Source organism: Carex rostrata, chromosome 13 (genome assembly GCF_964058835.1).
Source record: "Carex rostrata chromosome 13, lpCarRost1.2, whole genome shotgun sequence".
Classification (NCBI taxonomy): domain Eukaryota; kingdom Viridiplantae; phylum Streptophyta; class Magnoliopsida; order Poales; family Cyperaceae; genus Carex; species Carex rostrata.
The window spans coordinates 11,295,772-11,310,844 of NC_135930.1; positions in this window are offsets into that span (position 1 = coordinate 11,295,772).

Genomic DNA, 15,073 nt, shown 5'->3' on the forward strand with positions numbered 1-15,073 from the left:
TGATTTTGGGCTTTGACTTTGGGCCTTTAATTTTAATTAAGGCTTTGATTATTTTGGGCTTTTAAACCCATAATTCAAATCCATAATTAACAATTAAAATTCCAAATCATATATATATAATTGTCATGTACAATTATATTTCTTTTCGGTTATTGTTCGGTAACTTTTATACAACGTAACGTGTACGTTTATAAATTAACCGTTGTTTCTGCTTGTCATTCTAAATGACATTTATAATTTAATTATATCACGTATAATTAATTATAACCATCTTAATATTAATTATAATCAATTTATAATTAATCAGTAAGATTCTCCGAGTAGCTCCTATATGGTGTGACCCAATAGGATCTGTGTTATGTTGGTAAACAGAGTTAAAACTGTTTTAACTTCTGTTAGTCATGGGTGGCATCTGGCAACACATCATGACCATCCAATTACACAGATGATGCTGTACTGTACAATATCACGATCCAGTAAACAATTTACTTGTGTCAGTTCTTCTGTCTCATAGCTATCAGATCAGTTTTAAGGTAGATATGTGTCATCCTTGTTAACTGTATCTTTTCTTGATCTTGAGTAGATTATCAAATATAATTACTCTTGTAATTATACCGCATGCAGATAATCTAACTCTATCAAGGGGCCCAGTGATGCTATAGCTCGTATAGAGATACGAGGGACAAATAGTATTCTTGGCAGACTATCACTTCCTCAGCTAAGTTATATATATGGAAATGCTACCGTTATGGCTGCTTTTTACGGACAACGTTAGATAACACTTACTCATATATATTTCTTAGTGGGAACGATAAATACCTCATACTGTAGAACTTTGACACTGAATGAAAAACATAAATGACACGAACACAATTCTATTTAATGTTTCATTCGGGGTCTGTCAAATACCATGTTCCTTGAACATGTATCTATGTGATTAAAATGACATCTCGTGTCAGGTGGTTTGTAAAACTTAACCATCTTTCAATCCACATACTAACCTTATAGCGGTAATTAGTGTTCCTGCTAATTACCTTGGTTAGTGACCTTTTAAGATTAAGAGTATATATCATCTATATTATGGAGTTTCACAATTTCAGTCATGAACTCGAAATGATCCATAAATGCAATAATACTCAAGGCAACAAAATGATTTATCAATAAACATTCAATTCATGAACAAAGCTTTATGATTAATTATCGTATTATTGACTTCTAGATTATTACAAACTAACAATCTCCCACTTAAGCTAGGAGCCAATCATCGTAGGCCCTACTTATACAAATCTCTAGTATTCTAAAAATCTCGTAGATCTAAAGAAAAACTCATAGCCAGTCTCCTATGTGTCTCAGACCCATAGAGGCAATATGCATCTGGTGCTTGGCTTGAGGAAGAGGTTTTGTAAGTGGATCAGCTGTGTTGCTGACTGTGTCAACTTTACATATCTTTACATCACCTCTATTTACGATCTCTCGTATCAGGTGAAAACGTCGTAGAACATGCTTGGATTTCGAGTGCGATCTCGGTTCTTTGGCCTGAGCTATAGCTCCATTGTTGTCACAGTAGAGGTCCACAGGGCCTTGAACACTGGGAACCACTCCAAGTTCACTAAGGAACTTCTTGATCCAGAAACCTTCTTTAGCTGCCTCGGATGCAGCTATGTACTCTGCTTCGGTGGTTGAGTCTGCTGTAGTCTCTTGCTTTGAACTCTTCCAGCTCACAGCACCACCGTTGAGTATGAACACATACCCAGACTGTGATCTCGAGTCATCATGGTCAGTTTGGAAACTGGCGTCAGTGTAACCATTAATCACAAGCTCGGAATCACCACCATAGACGAGAAACATATCCTTAGTTCTTCTTAAGTACTTAAGGATATTCTTTGCAGCAATCCAGTGCTCTTGGCCTGGATTAGCTTGATATCTACTCGTCACACTCAAAGCGTACGAGACATCAGGGCGAGTGCACAACATGGCGTACATGATAGAGCCAATAGCCGAAGCGTATGGTACTCTACTCATGATGCTTCGCTCATCAGTTGTCGAAGGACACTGAGTCTTGCTTAGCTGAACACTATGAGACATTGGCAGGAATCCTCTCTTAGAATCCTGCATGCTGAACCGATTCAGCACTTTGTCAATGTACGTGCTTTGACTTAAACCTATAAGTCTATTTGATCTATCTCGATAGATCTTTATGCCTAGTATATAGACAGCCTCGCCCAAGTCTTTCATTGAAAAGACTTTCTTCAACGAAGACTTGGCTTGTTGCAAAAGAGGAATATCATTTCCCATTAGTAGTATGTCATCTACATATAGGATAAGAAAAGCGATGGCACTCCCACTAGTCTTTCTGTATACACATGGTTCTTCTTCGCATCTGACGAAGTCAAGCTTTTTGACTTCTTCGTCAAATCGAAGATTCCAACTCCGTGATGCTTGCTTCAGTCCATAAATGGATTTAAGAAGCTTACACACTTTCACAGCATTCTTTGAATCCTCAAAACCCTCAGGCTGTGTCATGTACACATCCTCTTCTAAATTTCTATTTAAGAATGCGGTTTTGACATCCATTTGCCATATTTCATAATCATGAAATGCGGCAATTGCTAGGAGTATCCGAATTGACTTAAACATAGCCACGGGCGAAAAAGTTTCATCATAATCTACACCGAGAATCTGTTTGAAACCTTTCGCTACTAGCCGTGCTTTGTATACAGTCATCTTACCATCCATGTCTGTTTTCATTTTGAAAACCCACTTGTTAGCTATGGGTTTTATCCCATCAGGTGGTACAACTAGGTTCCAGACCGTGTTGTCATACATGGACTGTATTTCGGATCTCATGGCCTCCAGCCATTTGTCAGAGTCGGGCCTATCCAATGCTTCCGCATAGGTCAAAGGATCTTCAGTGTCATAGGCTGAGATCTCGTGCAGTCCCAAGTACCTTTCAGGTGCATGGACTACTCTTGTTGACCTACGTAGTACTCGTTCTTCGGGCTGTTGAACTTGATCCACAACTGTCTGCGGATCCAGTTCTACTTCAACTTGCGTTGAAGTACTTGAGCTCGGGACTAGAACCTCATCCACAGCTACTTGTGGATTTGGAACTTCCAGATGCTCATCAGCCGAAGTATCAAGAGGTGGGTTAATCTGATCTGGTTCAGATATTGTATTATGTGATGTATCTTGAATTTCTTCAAGTATTACATTACTCCCACTACTTCCTTTTGCGAGAAACTCGTTCTCTAAAAATATACCATGACGAGCAACAACTATTTTGTTCTCGGATTGGTAATAGAAGTAATATCCTTTCGTTTCCTTAGGATACCCTACGAAAAAGCATTTGTCAGCTTTGGGATCAAGTTTGCCAGACGTCGGACGTTTGACAAATACTTCGCAACCCCATATTTTAAGATAAGACATATTTGGGATTTTCCCAAACCATAACTCGTATGGAGTCTTTTCTACTGACTTGGATGGAACCATGTTTATTGTTCGTGCAGCAGTTTCTAGTGCGTGCCCCCAGAAGGATTTCGGCAGAGTGGCTTCACTCATCATGGAACGAACCATATCCAGTAGAGTTCGATTCCGTCTCTCAGAAACACCATTCCATTGTGGTGTCCCCGGAGGTGTGAGCTGTGAGACTATCCCACATTCTTTTAAGTACTCTTTAAACTCAAAACTCAAGTATTCGCCTCCACGATCAGATCGTAGAGCCTTAATACTTTTGTTTAATTGATTTTCTACTTCAGTCTTGAATTCTTTGAACTTGTCAAAGGATTCAGACTTATGTCTCATTAAGTAGACATAACCGTATCTACTGTAATCATCAGTAAACGTGATAAAGTAAGAAAAATCATTTCTTGTACAAGTACTCATAGGTCCACATACATCCGTGTGTATAAGACTTAACAAGTCACTTGCCCTTTCGCCCTTTTTGGAGAAAGGCGCTTTGGTCATTTTACCTCGTAAACAAGATTCGCACGTGTCAATTGATTCTAGATCAAATTTACCAAGAAGTCCATCTTTATGTAACTTCTTGATGCGTTTCTCGTTTATATGACCAAGGCGACAATGCCACATGTAAGTCGTGCTTTCATGTGATGTTTTGAGTCGTTTGTTATTGATGTTAAACACGGGTTTGCCCATTTCCAGTATATAAAGACCATTCATCATATATGAAGATCCATAATATAATTCATCTTTGTATATAGAACATCTATTGTCCTTTATTACAAAAGAGAAACCATTCATCTCTAAACATGAGATTGAAATGATATTTCTGGAAATGCTAGGAACAAAATATACATTTTCTAGTTCCATTACAAGCCCGCTGGGCAAATACAACTCTATACTACCAGCTGCTACGGCTGCAACTTGTGCTCCGTTTCCAACTTGGAGTTGTATCTCCTTGTTATGTAGCTTCCTTCTATTTTTCAGTGCTTGCATATTTGAACAAATATGAGCACATGATCCAGTATCTAATACCCAATCATTAATAGAGGTAGCAACGTTAACTTCAATAACATTGATACTTGAGACTGAGACTTTTGAGACATTCTCAAACTTCATATCGTCAAGATACTTCGGACAGTTTCTCTTCCAGTGACCTTTGCTATTGCTGAAATAGCAGTCAAAGTTAGCAGAAACTTTTATCTTGGGAGAGTTCGTTCCTAGAACCAACTTCCCTTTGCCTTTGTACTTCGGAGCCACCTTCTTTGGGGCTTTCTTTATCTTCCTCCCACCTTCTTGGATCATGAGGACATGAGAGCTATTCTCAATGTCTTTATCAGTGATCCTCAGCATCCCTTGGGGCTCCTGCAAACTTTTATCCAACTCTTGCTTATGGGAGTTCACAATGAACTCCGAATAGCTGGGAGGAAATGAGTTCAGGATAACTTCCGTGGCCAACTCGTGGCTCCACGGACAGTTAAGCTTCTCCAGTTTCTCATCATCGCTTGTCATACGAAGTGTGTGAGTACTGACAGAGCTGCTCTCTACTATTTTAGCAGGGACCGGTGTATTTCGGATATATTCTCTTTTCTCACGTGTTTGTTTTTCGAGCAGGGAGCATAGAGAGAAGGACGTTTCTTTAGTCATATTACTACAACGTTAAAAGTAAAGATTTTAGCTTTGTTCATGTAATGTTTTATTCTAATGATAAAACTCCCACTGCAAATTTGTTTTATTCCCGTTTTGCAGTAGGACCAAGATCCATGTTTTCACCAATAACCAAGGCAGTGTATGCATATCATGGCTATCAGTTATCTTAGGTAAGCAAACTTTGCTAATCACATCTCTTTGTGATTCTTGGTTTCGTTAAGACATCACGTGTATTTAACGAAGACTTTGCCCCGAGCCTAAAACTCTTTTAGAAATCATCGATAAGTAACCTCACTCTACTTTGTTTTGTTATGTCTCACATAACCCTCGACCACCAAAAGTAAAAGGCGATGCCTACTGAGTAGGTTTCAATCATCAACCAATGAACAACGATGTGAGGAGGATAGAGTAGGAAGGGCATACTACTTAATATTAATGGGTTGGTGTTTATGCTTAACAGTGCCAGCAATCTTCAAAGGGGTATGTCAGAAAGAACAACTAATGTGATTCTATTCGTATCTTTATAGCGACTTCTTTCATATGCTTCATTAAGCAATTATAGAAAGGAAGTCTTGAATACGGAATGTGATCTCCATTTCTTTTCTTAGCTTATGTCAGAAAGAACAACTAATGTGATTCTATTCGTATTTTTATAGCGACCTCTTTCATATGCTTCATTAAGCAGTCGTGGAAAGGAAGTCTAAATATCGAATATGATCCCCATTACTTTCCTTTCTTTGCATATGTAAGAATGACTAAATGTGATTTTATTCGTATCTTTATAACGACCTCTTTCATATGCTTCATTAAGCAGTCGTGGAAAGGAAGTCTTGAATACGAAATGTGATCTCCATTAGTTTTTGTTCTTTATCAATATCTCTTTGATATGCTTAGCTTTGTTAAGCAGTCAGTTCTTGTAACTGACTTACGGACACGTGAAAGTCGTTTGCCAGAAAGACAACGGTGAGTTCCTTCACAAATCTTTCTTTGACATCACGTTCTTTCACGGTTCCTTTGAAAGCAATAAATCTAATTTATTCAATTCATATTAAAGTAGTAAATCTAATTTACTTATATACGGGAGCAAGTCAGGTATATTATTTATCAATATACGGGAGCAAGTCAGGTATATTATTTATCAGTTCCTAATTCTTTATTTTGCAGCTATGCTCAGTTCTTTATTCTATACCGTTTAAAGCATATAAACAGTTTACATGTTTTAAAACATATATTCTTTTCGGTCCATAAAGCAATTTGGTAACGTGACAAAGTTCCTTTTGGGCCAGTCATTAGGACATGTAAAAGGGGCCCCCAGGAAAGATTGGGGTCACGAGGACCGCTTAGACTCAATCTTTCCTAGACAGAACCATCTCTTTTACGGTGTGGAAATGACAGTTCTTACTAAGGTACTTTATTGCTTCATCACATTCTTCGATGAACTTTATTTTTCCGAAGGTTTTCGAAAAGGCGAAAGATTTACACTAAATTTTGCCATTTCAAAAGCGTTAAAGCAATTTGGTAACGTGACAAAGTTCCTTTTCGGCCAGCCATTAGGACGTGTAAAAGGGGCTCCCAGGAAAGATCGGGGTCACGAGGACCGCTTAGACTCAATCTTTCCTAGACAGAACCATCTCTTTTACGGTGTGGAAATGACAGCTCTTACTAAGGTACTTTATTGCTTCATCACATTCTTCGATGAACTTTAACGCAATCAAAAGTTTTGAAAAACGAAAACATAAAGAAAGCATAAAATCCTATTTTATCTTTCTCGGTCGGAAAACCGATCCAAGAAATGTAAACATTTACATTTCATAAGAAAGCATAAAGAAAGCATAAAGAAAGCTTAAATCTAATTTAACTTTCTTAGTCGGTAAAACCGAACCAAGAAAATCTCATTTCTAATCGGTTTTGGACTTGTGCTGCAAATGTAAGAATTTAAACCAATACGCGGTATATGCACCTTATTTGCATAAGTTATAACTTTAGAAAATCAATCAGCGGGAGAGCCTTGAGCTCTGATACCACTGTTGGGTTTTCGTGAACGGTTCAAACCCATTTAATTAGCTTAAGCTGCGGAAAGAGTAAAAAAAAAAATTTTTACATCTAACTTAAGCTACGGATTAAATGAATCAAGAAGATTCGTTTAATCCTATTTACAGATCTACTCCATAATTGATTTCCTAAAGCATTAAATCTATTTATAAATTAAATAGATTAATATAACAATTTATACCTTGATTCCAAATCTCAGTTGGAATGCAGACCGAGCGAGTAGAGCCTCACCAGGGATGGAATCGACTCGCAGTATCACACGTGTGATACCTCTATTGGTTATCCACCAGGACTAACCGGAGAGCGATTTACTTCTTCTGCCAGAAATACCGTAAACCGCGGAATTCTGCAGAAACACTATTCACCGAAATAGGGACATATTAAATATATTTAAGACTCCAAGTTATTCAGTTTCACTTAAAAAGCAAAACACGAAATACCGCAGAGTTTGCAAAAATATATTTTTCCGAATCTCGTAATAACCAAAATCAGGGAAGAGAGAAAAACCGATTAACAAAGTAATCAGATTAACATGTGAATTAGCAAATTTTCTCTCTACCCTCACCCCTCTATTTATAGTGTTTTGAGGAGGTTCGCAAAAGACCAAAATACCCCTCAAAACAAATCTATTTACCAAAAGCCCTTGACACCTCATCCTTTAATATGTGAAAAGACCAAAATACCCCTTCCACACCCTTCCACACTCTTCTCCATGTTTCTACACCCCTAAGGTGTCATGCAAGGTGGCATAGGTGTGAAATGACCATTTTGCCCTTGGCCCATTAAGGCATGAATAGTAAAAGGCTTTGATTTTGGGCTTTGACTTTGGGCCTTTAATTTTAATTAAGGCTTTGATTATTTTGGGCTTTTAAACCCATAATTCAAATCCATAATTAACAATTAAAATTCCAAATCATATATATATAATTGTCATGTACAATTATATTTCTTTTCGGTTATTGTTCGGTAACTTTTATACAACGTAACGTGTACGTTTATAAATTAACCGTTGTTTCTGCTTGTCATTCTAAATGACATTTATAATTTAATTATATCACGTATAATTAATTATAACCATCTTAATATTAATTATAATCAATTTATAATTAATCAGTAAGATTCTCCGAGTAGCTCCTATATGGTGTGACCCAATAGGATCTGTGTTATGTTGGTAAACAGAGTTAAAACTGTTTTAACTTCTGTTAGTCATGGGTGGCATCTGGCAACACATCATGACCATCCAATTACACAGATGATGCTGTACTGTACAATATCACGATCCAGTAAACAATTTACTTGTGTCAGTTCTTCTGTCTCATAGCTATCAGATCAGTTTTAAGGTAGATATGTGTCATCCTTGTTAACTGTATCTTTTCTTGATCTTGAGTAGATTATCAAATATAATTACTCTTGTAATTATACCGCATGCAGATAATCTAACTCTATCAAGGGGCCCAGTGATGCTATAGCTCGTATAGAGATACGAGGGACAGATAGTATTCTTGGCAGACTATCACTTCCTCAGCTAAGTTATATATATGGAAATGCTACCGTTATGGCTGCTTTTTACGGACAGCGTTAGATAACACTTACTCATATATATTTCTTAGTGGGAACGATAAATACCTCATACTGTAGAACTTTGACACTGAATGAAAAACATAAATGACACGAACACAATTCTATTTAATGTTTCATTCGGGGTCTGTCAAATACCATGTTCCTTGAACATGTATCTATGTGATTAAAATGACATCTCGTGTCAGGTGGTTTGTAAAACTTAACCATCTTTCAATCCACATACTAACCTTATAGCGGTAATTAGTGTTCCTGCTAATTACCTTGGTTAGTGACCTTTTAAGATTAAGAGTATATATCATCTATATTATGGAGTTTCACAATTTCAGTCATGAACTCGAAATGATCCATAAATGCAATAATACTCAAGGCAACAAAATGATTTATAAATAAACATTCAATTCATGAACAAAGCTTTATGATTAATTATCGTATTATTGACTTCTAGATTATTACAAACTAACAATTTGGATAAACTCCTGCCCATTAGCATCTAGCTATCCTCAACTTTATGAAATTTGTTTATCTAAAGATATCACTATTGCTGATGTAGTCAATTCACAGGGGCAAAAGATATTTTTTAGTAGAATTCTTACAGGAATACTCCTCAAGGAATGGAATCACATCCTCAGCATACTCAGTCAGATTTCTTTTACTCACTTTACTGACAAACTTTCTTGGAGATGGGAGTCAACAGGAACCTTTTCTGTGAAATCTTTATACAACTTTCTTAATTTTGGAGGAATTGCTGTAGATAACCCTTTGCTTATTTGGTCCCTTCCTATTCCCCCAAAAATCAGAATTTTCATTTGGCTTGCTTTCAAAAATAAAATACTATCCAAGACAAACTTGAGTAAGAAAGGGTGGACAGGTTCGCTCACATGTGTGTTATGTGACAGAGAGGAATCAGTCAACCATTTGTTCATACATTGTACAATGGCAAAACAAATATGGTTTTGGATGGGTAAAAATCAACAAGTTTTCCAATCTTGGAGAACTATGCGAGATATACTCATTTTTGCTAAAACACTACCCCCTGTACAAAGAAGAAGAACCTTTTTGATAGTTTTTGTGCTACGTGTTGGACTATATGGAAACACCGCAATGAGATTTGTTTTCAAAATACACAACCTAAAACAGCTCGAACTCTTATTTTACTTACTATGTCATTGGTTGTTTATTGGACAGGTCATTCTAAGAAGGATAAGAAGAAAAAGGTACAAGGCGCAACTGAGCAATGGATGCCTGCTGCAGGCGATATTGACGCAATCCCACTTCGGATCTGGTATCCTGACGATGATCAGCTTGTTCCTTATCAGCTGCCAGCCGAGGGGAATGAGCAGTGAAGATACAGGCCCCTAACTATAGGGCTAACGTTAGTGGTAGACAAAGAGTACTAGATAAACTCTCCAACACACTCACTTTGCGTTTTGTTGTTCTTAGAGTTCATTTTGCTTGTCTAATGATGCACAATAGCAAATGACTGCTTTTGTTGGAAGTTAGCTTGAGTTTTTTAGATGTCTTAGATGGTATGGCAGAGTTGAGTCTCTGGTTTTTGATGAGGAGCTATATTTGATTCTAAACTGAGATGTATTATTTAACTGTTTCAGTGAAATGGAACCGGGCTTCAGCCTTTTAAAAAAAAAAAAAAAAATTGGTCCTAGTGATCTCATTCTTGTTGTGTAGTCCGTCACAAAAAGTCATTTTTTTATCCTCGCGAAAAGTGTCTCATTCTTGTTGTGTTTTATTTCCCCCGGTTGCTTAAAAAGTTAAAATTAATCGACCGGACTATATATCGCTTCACGAATTGCTTACCCCCAGAACGCGCCTCTCTCTCTCTCTCTCAGAATAGACGGTTAGTCTTTTCCCCATGTCGCTCTTCACTCGGCGGCACTCTCTCTCTTTTCGTTTACTGATCGCGCTCTCTAATCTCTCCGCATGCTTCAAGACGTTAATATCGCTAACCTATCAACGAAATCTCTTTTCCTTTTCCATGGCCTCAACCCTTATGTCACTGTGACACTCAATTCCACACGAACAAGAGATTATTGAGGATAATGATGTGACCACCCCCTTCAAATTACCTTCAATTGCCTTCAATCGCCATATTTTGGAATTTCGACAAATGATGAAGGTGTTGTATATTGTTATTTATTTTTTATCACTTTATCTCATATAACAGAGGAGTACAGACTCATATAAAGAAGGAATGCTTGAAATGATATTTTTTATGCCTTTATTTCAGGCACTCAATCGCATTGTCCTTTGGGTTGTGCTCGATGTAGTGGACAATGATCTGTACCTAAATGGGCATTTAAATGATTGTTCTGTTCTTGACAATGTAGTAATTTTGTTTTTTTATTTGAACTTGTTTCCTTGAGGACTTTCATGTAATTTGGGTTGGGTCTGAACTATGGACTGAAGCCTGTTTTATATATTTATTTATTATTTATTTCTTCATTTTAATTTGTAATGTATTGTTATTACTTGTAAACAATAAAGAAATACTCTTATCTTGGTTTTCTAAACTATTGGAGTCAACAAATGAATATTAAGGTAATTTTTGTTTGTTTTTGTATGGCAATCATTTTGTTTGTTCCCTTGTACCAGTTATTGTTTGTTTAGTAGTCAGTACGAGAGCAGTGAGGCATTTGGTTCCAGAATATGTACTAAGCTTTGTTAATTATCATCAGAAGATTAATCTCAGTTGTCAGTACTCAGTAGTGTAATCAAGCTACATTGCAACTCAATTTTGCATAATTTTGCTCACTAAAAAATCACATGGAGTGCTGGACATAGGATATTTTAAATAATTTAGTGTCTGTATTTTATTTTAGTTCTTTTATTTTTATTTTTTCCAAGCAAAATAATTATCTAGTACTGTTATATTTGACTAGAATCATATCTCGTAGGTACCTAACTCCTAGTGATGTTGGCACTGTTGGTGCAATTCGGGTTGTGGCACCTTGCCTTAACTAAACTGATATTCTGGTAATTGAAATACATATTTCTGTGATCTCATTTTTGATTACTTATGGTAAGGTCCTTATAAGTAGTAATCAGGTGCTTCCTTAATGCTTAATACTTGTGGGTAGTAAAATATTCAGGGTTGCACACACAGTAGACCATAGCAATGTTAGGATTGTTTAATACTTAATTTGGTATTCAATGCTGAAGTGAACTGTTACTCAGGGGCAGAGGCAGAATTTTGGACTATGGAGGTCAATATGTACATAAGCGTTAATTTTTGTAAGAGAGAAGAGATGTAAGAAAGACAATTTTTATTATTATAATCTTAATTTGAGTTTTACATGTGTCTCTATTTATAGAAAAATTCAAAAACTAGCCGTTACAACTACCAACTACCTATTAATTACAATTATTAACTTATGTCTCCTAATTTATTTTTTAATTACAAATCCCTAAACTAGCCGTTAGCTAGTTACTATTTTCAACAGTAAGTTACTGACGTTTGTTTTTCGAAAGGTATGGGGTCATTTGGTGTTGCAATCCAGAAGGCTCGCACTTAGGACGAAGACATTGCCTTTAATTTCTGCACTACTCCTGTCGAAAATTTCTTTCAGGTCTCTCTTCCCTATCTCTTTTGTCACTCAATTTTGGTTCATTTTCTCTGAATTTAATTAGTTTGCATAAGGCAAATTTATCGAATTATATATATATTTTTAAGGTTGACATTGCTTGCAATTAGAGGGATTTTGTTTTGACATGTCATAGTGGGAAGTGGTTAGTAAATCATCTTGTTTTTATACATAAAAATACTTGAAATAATGATCATCTGTTATATTTGATAGATACAAGCAGTTAATGAGTTTTTATGTGCTTTTGAGACAGAACATAACGGCATGATTAAAGGTGAGGCAAATCACATATATATTAAGTGTTGTATATTAATGATATCTCATCACTTTATATTATTTAGATTTTGTTGGGCCTGTTTTTGTCGTTGTTTATAGAGAAACATGTGACGTCTTAACCTTCTTAATCATGCCTATTATGCTTATAACCTTCAAAGCCAATTAAATATCAAGGTCAGATATAAGTTAGAGCCAACCTTATACTGACCAACATTAGTCGCGGGTATCTTGACTTAACATATCGGCTTCATTAGACTTTCTGTACTAGTGCCAACTGATAGCAAAGTAAAAGGTTAGTTTAGTCATTGTCCATAATGATTAATTACATTTTGTATACATATGCAGGATTGCTTAGAGGAAATATATTAACTATATATCAACCTAGCTCTGCAAAATTAATTGGAAGTGATTCAATGAATAAGCCATCAGTTGTTTTCAATCTCTGTTGTATAATTCAATTTTCTATAAAATATTTATGGTTTTAGTTTCAATCTTGTGCATTATGAGGAATTGTTGCATTCTTGAGGCAAAACCATCTTATATTGAAGAAATTAAAAAGTTCAAGCAACTGTGAGTTTGTTTCTCTTTTAAAAATATTTAGTCATTTTTCCTCATTTGTCTATATATGTATATATATTGTTTAATGATGCAGTACATCTACTGGTACAGCATTTGAATTACTAATTGTTACTAAAGATACACAGTACATAGTAGTCTAAAAGAAAAAATAAAATAAAATAAAATAAAAGGTAAGAAATGAATTAACATCAGTTATTCTCACGTGGGAATATCTTTCAATAAACAGTGTGAAGATTCAAACCTATTCTCAAAACTTGCAAGAGTGTACTTCATGCATGTGACAGGTTTTATTTTTCTATTTAACAAGTTTTTTTTTCAGATTTATATTGTATGAAAACAAGGTTTTGTTTACAATAAAATAGGTCTTTTAGTTTAGGTTCATGTCATTCCTTCTGTGTTGAAAGACAAATATTAACACATGTTGCTCACATATGTATCTCTCTACAGTAAAAGAAGCAATAGTACACAATTGCATGTACAATGTTATAAATTATAATTTGATAATTACACAATATTCTTGTTTGATAATTGAGTCGAAAGAATAGCACATATGGTCATAGTTAACATATTTAAATTTGTGCAGATTTACTACAATTTGCAAATTTTATTTTGTTTGGGATTTTTTATCTTAATACTTTTCAAAATATATTGCGGTAGCAATCTTTTGATTATTCGCCTGCAAATTCTATTGAACTTGTAATTTATTTTAATATTGTGCAGCCTAACAAAAGAGGCGTAAAATTAAATAAGTTATTACTATATCTTGACAAGACAAGACAAGACAAGACAAAAAAAAACTTTTACAATTGTCGGTCAAAGAGACAGAGCTTTACTGAGGAATAAGCTATTATATTTGAACTAGATATATAATGTCTTAGTCTATTTTTTTCTCTTTAGATGACAGAGTGATTTTTTTCTTTTGTTATTATCAATGTAAATTTTAAATTTGAATAATGTATATTAATGTTTTATGAAAGTCTTTTTTCTTAATTATTGTATCTATTTATATTATAGCTATATGTTATATTATAAATTTCAGAGTATCAAAATTGAATGAATAGAATAACTAATTACAATCAATATTAGAATTACATCTGCATATTAATTTTGTTACACTATATTTTATTAATTGCAACCAAAATTTCATTGCATTAGAATTGTGTGTGCATACTAATTTTCGTTGCATTAAAATATTTAAGGTTGCATTAGACTTATCAATTGCAACCAACATTTGGTTGCATTTCTTTTACATACTGCAACTATATATTTTGTCGCGATATATTATAATATTGTTACCATTTTATGGTTGCGACAAATGCACAATTGCAATTATGAATTTCGTTGTGCTATACTATCTTATTACTATCATTTTTTTGTTGCGATAAATGCGCAATAGCAATAATTTTTTTGGTTCCAATAGATTATTGCTACACATTTTATGCAACTAAAATTTGGTTGCAATAATTGTATAAGTTGCAACCATAAATTTCATTGCGATATATTATTTTATTCCTACCATTTTTTAGTTGTGAATACTATTTTATTGCTACCATTTTTGTTGCGATAAATGTGCAATAGCAACTGTTTATTTGGTTGCAAATCTTGTTGCCATGTTGGTATAGCAACCAAATTATGGTTGCAATAAGCAAATTTTTATTGCAACCAAAGAGTTGGTTGTAAATCTATTTCTATCAAATCTATTGCAACCAAATAATAGCTATTGCAACCAACTTTTTGGTTGCCCGAAGTGGATTTTGGTGTGGTATAGAGGCAATATCACATGAGTTCTTATTTTGAATTTGGTTAGGAAGCATTCCGATGATTTGTTAGAGAAGGTTGCTCTTTTGCATTTAGTTAGAAAGCATTTCGAGAATTTGTTGGAG